We start from the raw sequence: 5,835 nt of genomic DNA on the forward strand, positions 1-5,835 counted from the left end.
AAGAGAATTGACATTGTACAAGCTTTGAAATACCTATTTTTTATTTTTTTGTAGCTTGCTGATTCCCTTTTGAATTTATGAAGACATACTGAACAATGCAATTCTGATTGCCATGGATACCGGGACTATTGTTTTATCCAAAATTATATGGGTGCCATCGAAACTGGTAATAATACGGAACTCAAGTAGCTATGGAAACTGGAACAGATCCAAACCAATAACATAGCCACCACTTACAATGACGACATTTATCTAAGGGGCCGGAATTTGTAGACTATGGGACGCTGCACACACAAGGATTGTGATGCCACGTCCTCCAGTAAATGCATACTGGAACATGTGGGACCCGATGCTTCCGGTCAGGGGACCAGAAGCACGCGGCGGAATAGAACTGACGGAGTGGAAGGAACATTCATAATTATTAAAGGTGACTTTTACTTTCTGGATACACTTAGATTATACATCAGGAAGGGATTTATTTGCACAGGTGGAACCTTTAATCCTCTATTAGATTAATTAATCTCATTATGAGGGGTATAAAGGATGCTTTCAGAGGATCACAAACCATACCTTGGCAAAGATTTGTGGCATCAAATCGAAGAGCATCGGCGAGGGGGTGGATTACTGGATTTTGTTTTGGACATTGTGGACTATTTACCTATTATTGGCTGCGGAGAACCGGACTCTGCAAACCATCTGTTCAGGTTATACCATCTGTTTACCATCTATATCATCCACATCTTCTATGAACTGAAATCCATGTAATATATTAGAGCTATATATTTTTTTTCTTTTTGTTTGTGGTAATAAATAACGTTTATACAAATATTACCATTTTTTCCTCTGCATCATATTTAACAAATTAAATGAGGATATTACGGCAAACCACCAGTCTGGTTTTAGGAGAAGGAGGAAAATAGGGATTGATGTGTTCCCATCCCCCTCCCTAAAGATACCTAAAGTGTGGGGCAAACTTCTGGCTCACTGTAAGTAGGGTATGCCCTTGTGCTTATTTATTTAATTTAAGAAAAGGAATAAATTAAGAAAATAAATCTCATTTGAAAGATACCTTTATGTGTTTGACTACACCCACTGTGATTGTCAGTGGGGTACGATTACTATGCAGTCATTTACCAATGAACCAGTGCCTTAAGGCACCATTGAGACTTGATTTATTATTGTAACATTCTTGTAATGTGTTTTTCCTATTGTTTATTTTTTCTATTGTATAATGCATCTTCATGAGGGTCACGCACAGTGGTTGAAACCCCAAGTCGGACCAAACACCATGAGAATTTAAGTATTTTTCTAATTTATTTTACCTTCTCCTACCAGCACCATCTCGCATTCAGAACAGTTTTCCATTACCGAGAAGGGAGAGTTAGGGTAGGGAGAGGGGATGCCGGCGTCAGGATTTTGAATGCCAGGATCCCGAATGCCGGCATACCGACAGGGTTAGGAGGATACAGTCACCTGTCGGTCAGTATCATAAGCCTCCCCCTCTCCCTACTCTAACCCTCCCTTCTTGGTGCCTAAACCTAACCTCCCCTCCCTGCACCCTAAATCTAACCTCCCCCTTCCTGCACCCTAAACCTAACCTCCCCCTCCCTGCACCCTAAATCTAACCCTCCCCTAGTGCCTAACCCCTATCTTTAACCCTCCCCCTAGTCTGCTACTTATCTTTGGGATTCCAGCGGTTGGGAAGCTGATGCCAGGATTCTGATAGGTGTTGGGATTCCGGTGCCGGCATTCTGACAGCCGGAATCCCATCTGCCGGGATATTGAACATATCCCCTTCTTTCCTACTCATGTCAAGTCTACAGAACATGTATTTTATCTTTACAGTATGATGGTACAGGGTTATTTTATCCCTGACCCTTTGTACAGACCCCAAATTCCCTGTAAATTCTCCCCATCCTGCCCACTTCACTAGTAGGTCCCGAAACGAATGATTTTGGCTGAAGACAGGAATACCGGGAGCAGTCAAGCCTTCCGCATCCAGGCGCATGGAAAAAGAAATCATTTTATTTACACAACTCTTCCTCCTGCAAAGGAATCTTGGTGGATGCATAACAAAGTTTATAGTATTTGCATTTCTAATGCCAATCTCATCCAGCAAAAAACATATTGGTTTTCAATAGAGATAAACAGGTCCGGTTCTCAAGGATCCGGACCCGACCGAACTTTCCGATCTGAGCCAGGATCTGAGTCCGTCTCGGGTTTTCCCACCTGACTCAAATCCCAAAATGAGGCAAAATGTCATCCTCCTGCTGTCGGATTCTCGCGGGTTTTGGAATTTATAAAAGTCCCCGGTCATCAGTGCCATTTCACTCCGACTGTGAAAAATTTACTGAACAGATGTGCTCTGTCCATCCATCAAGGGGCTGCTGTCTCTTGCAGGGTTGCTCTGCTCTGTTGGTCTAGGGGCGCTCTGGGTGCTCTGTCCTTCTATCAAGAGGCTGCTGTGTCTTGCAGGGGTGCTCTACTGGTCTAGGGATGCTCTGGGTGCTCTGTCCATCCACGAAAGGGCTGCTGTGTCTTTCAGGGGTGCTCTGTCCATCCATAAATGGGCTGCTGTATCCTTCAGGGGTGCTCTGTCAGTCTAGTGGTGCTCTGTCCAACCATAAAGGGGCTTCTGTGTCCTTCAGGGGTGCTGTGTCAGTCTAGGAGTGCTCTGTTCATCATTAAATTGGCTGCTGTGTCCTTCAGGGTGCTCTGATGGTCTAGGGGTGTGCTTTGTCCATCCAGTGGTGCCAAGTGTAAAAAAAAAAGCTAATAAAATTAATAATATATATATAAATTTTTTGGTGCTATATCCCAGTGGACTATATTATTTTATTTTTTGTACTATGACTCTGCCGGTAAATGGAAATGCAGTATAATATTCATACACGTATTGTGACACTGTAAGTGGTAGCACAGTGTAATATTCACACACGTATTGTGACACTGTAAGTGGAACCACAGTGTAATATTAATTTAAAAAATACTGTGACACTGTATGTGGAACTGCAGTTTAATATTCATAAAAAAATATTGTGACACTGTAAGTGGAAATGCAGTGTAATATTCATACACGTATTGTGACACTGTAAGTGGAACTTCAGTGTAATATTCATACACGTATGGTGACACTGCAAGAGGTAGCACAGTGTAATATTCATAAAAAATATTGTGACACTGTACATGGAACCACAATGTAATATTCATTAAAACAAATATTGTGGCACTGTAAGTGAAACCGCAGTGTAATATTCATAAAAAAATATTGTGACACTGTAAGTGGAAATGCAGTGTAAAATTCATACATGTATTGTGACACTGTAAGTGGAACCGCAGTGTAATATGCATACACGTATTGTGACACTGTAATATTCATAAAAAAATATTGAAACACTGTAAGTGGAAATGCAATGTAATATTCATATGCATATTGTGACACTGTAAGTGGATTCGCAGTATAAAATTCATACACGTATTGTGACACTGTAAATTATAGCACAGTGTACTATTCATACACATATTGTGACACTGTAAGTGATAGCGCAGTGTAATATTCCTAAAAAATATTGTGACACACAGTGGAACCGCAGTGTAATATTCATAAAAAAAATATATGACACTCTAAGTGGAACCGCAGTGTAATATTCATAAAAAATATATTGTGACACTGTAAGTGGTAGCGCAGTGTAATATTCATACATGTATTATGACACTGTAAGTGGTAGCACAGTGTAATATTCATACATGTAAAGTGACACTGTAAGTGCTCTCTGTGGCCTACAAAAGTTCTGGACATTTTCATCATTCAGCAGGTGCATGTAGAAGATTGCAGCACCTGCAAGAAATTTTGAATTTGCTCTGCTAGCAGCTGAAGAAAGAGGTAGTTACAAGGTGGAATTCCACTCTTAATATATGCTTCAGTGGATGGCGGAACAGCAAAAAGCCATCCAAAGCTACACAACAGAGTATGAAATAGGAAGAGGGGGAAAGTACCTTACTCAAACTCAGTAAAAAATACTTTCAGTGTTCAAAGTGCTGAAACCTTTGAAGTAGTTAAATATGAAGTAAGTTCAGACACTGACAGCTTGAGTCAGGTAATTCCCCTTATTAGAGTGGTGGAAAAGCATCTTGAGAAACTGAAGGAGGAGCGGAAACAAAGCAATTCCGATAAGTATGTCGAACCTGTAGATCAAGTCCTTTATTCTCTTCTCCAGGATCCAAGGGTTGTCAGGATCTTCCAATCTGATCAATACATTTTGGCAACCATGCTCGAACATAGGTTTAAGTCATACGTTGTGTCTTTCTTCCCAATGGACACAGATCTGAAGAGATGCAAAGAGCTGCTGGTAGCAATTTGTCAGCTCAAGTGGAACATGATGCAGTGATGGCTCCTCCTTCAGTTTCTCCAACAAGTGCGGCTGCCAAGAAGAAACTACACTTTCCCAAAAAAAGACCCACTGGTGATGCAGATGAGTCAACACAACCAAGTTTTGACATCTGGTCGGGTCTAAAAGAATTGCCTACAATTATTGAGACCTCTACATCCATCTGATATGGTCACCATTCAAAGAATGGTTGAGGACTATTATAATGATAGCGTCCAAATAGGCATATCAGACAGTCTGTTTCACTACTGGCAGGAAAAAAAGGCAATTTGGAGGCCTTTGCACAAACTGGCTTTGCTTTAATTGAGCTGCCCACCCTCCAGTGTTTACTCAGAAAGAGTTTTCAGCACAGCCGGGAACCTTGTCAGCGATTGGCGTAGGAGACTACTTCCTCAAAATGTGGAAAATATGATGTTCATCAAAATAAACTACAAATTCCACGAGGAAGACCCTTACTGCCAAATACGTCCATATTGTGTGAAGATGCTACACACACTGATGAGGGTGAGGAATCAGATGATGAGGGAGACAACATCTTGCCTCTGTAAAGCCAGTTTGTGCATGGAGAGATCATTGCCAGCAATGTCAGCTGCCCATTGGTAGCTTGATTTCTGGGGGCCCAAACAAGCCAATCACTTCAGCCACAATTGGCAGTCCCTGTCGCTGAAGTGATTGGTTTGTTAAACTGTGCCTGTCCTGTTTAACATATACAACTTAAGGGCGGATAAGAGACCCCAAGGACAATTTCATTTTGCACCACTTTTCTTTGCATTATGCACTGTTTGGGGCATTGCTGACTGTCTTTTTGTGTAGATGACAAACATTATTGTTATAGTTTATTAAACAGCCATCCTGTCTGCCACTGCAGTGCCATTCTCTTTCCTAAATGTGCCATTTTGGTAAATGAATTGCTACAGCCGCTGAAGTCTTCTACATGCGTTTGCTGAATGCCAAAAATGTCTAGAAATTGTTATGGCCACAGACAGCATCTCCTATATGCCCCTTTAATTTTTTAAAAAAAATTCTGAACCACCAAGTTGATTGGGTGGGCAAAACATGGTAGATTTTCAAATGTAACCAGTTTTTTTCATTGCTCCCTGGTGAATTGATAGGCTGTTATAAATAACGGTTCAGCTCAATAACCTCCTGCCTCCTTTGTATGTAGGTGACTCTAAGTGGAATAACTGGATAATGTAGATGGTGGGTGTCATGAGAGAGACCAGAAATATGAACAGCAGCACAGAGCATCTTCCTGCCAGGATGTGTGAAATAAAGTACATATATGTTCAATATAAAAATGAGTTGTGTATATCGGTCACATTACATACATATTTATATGTTACATACAGTGCGTAAAGAAGGCTGATGTAACCTGAGGCATGCCACCCGTTGTTGACAAACAACTTTCAGCAAGCCCCGCAAACAGCATGTATGCTGGGTGTTGTAG

The sequence above is a fragment of the Taudactylus pleione genome, unplaced genomic scaffold (genome assembly GCF_031769625.1).
Source record: "Taudactylus pleione unplaced genomic scaffold, aTauple2 ptg000219l, whole genome shotgun sequence".
NCBI classification, from domain to species: domain Eukaryota; kingdom Metazoa; phylum Chordata; class Amphibia; order Anura; family Myobatrachidae; genus Taudactylus; species Taudactylus pleione.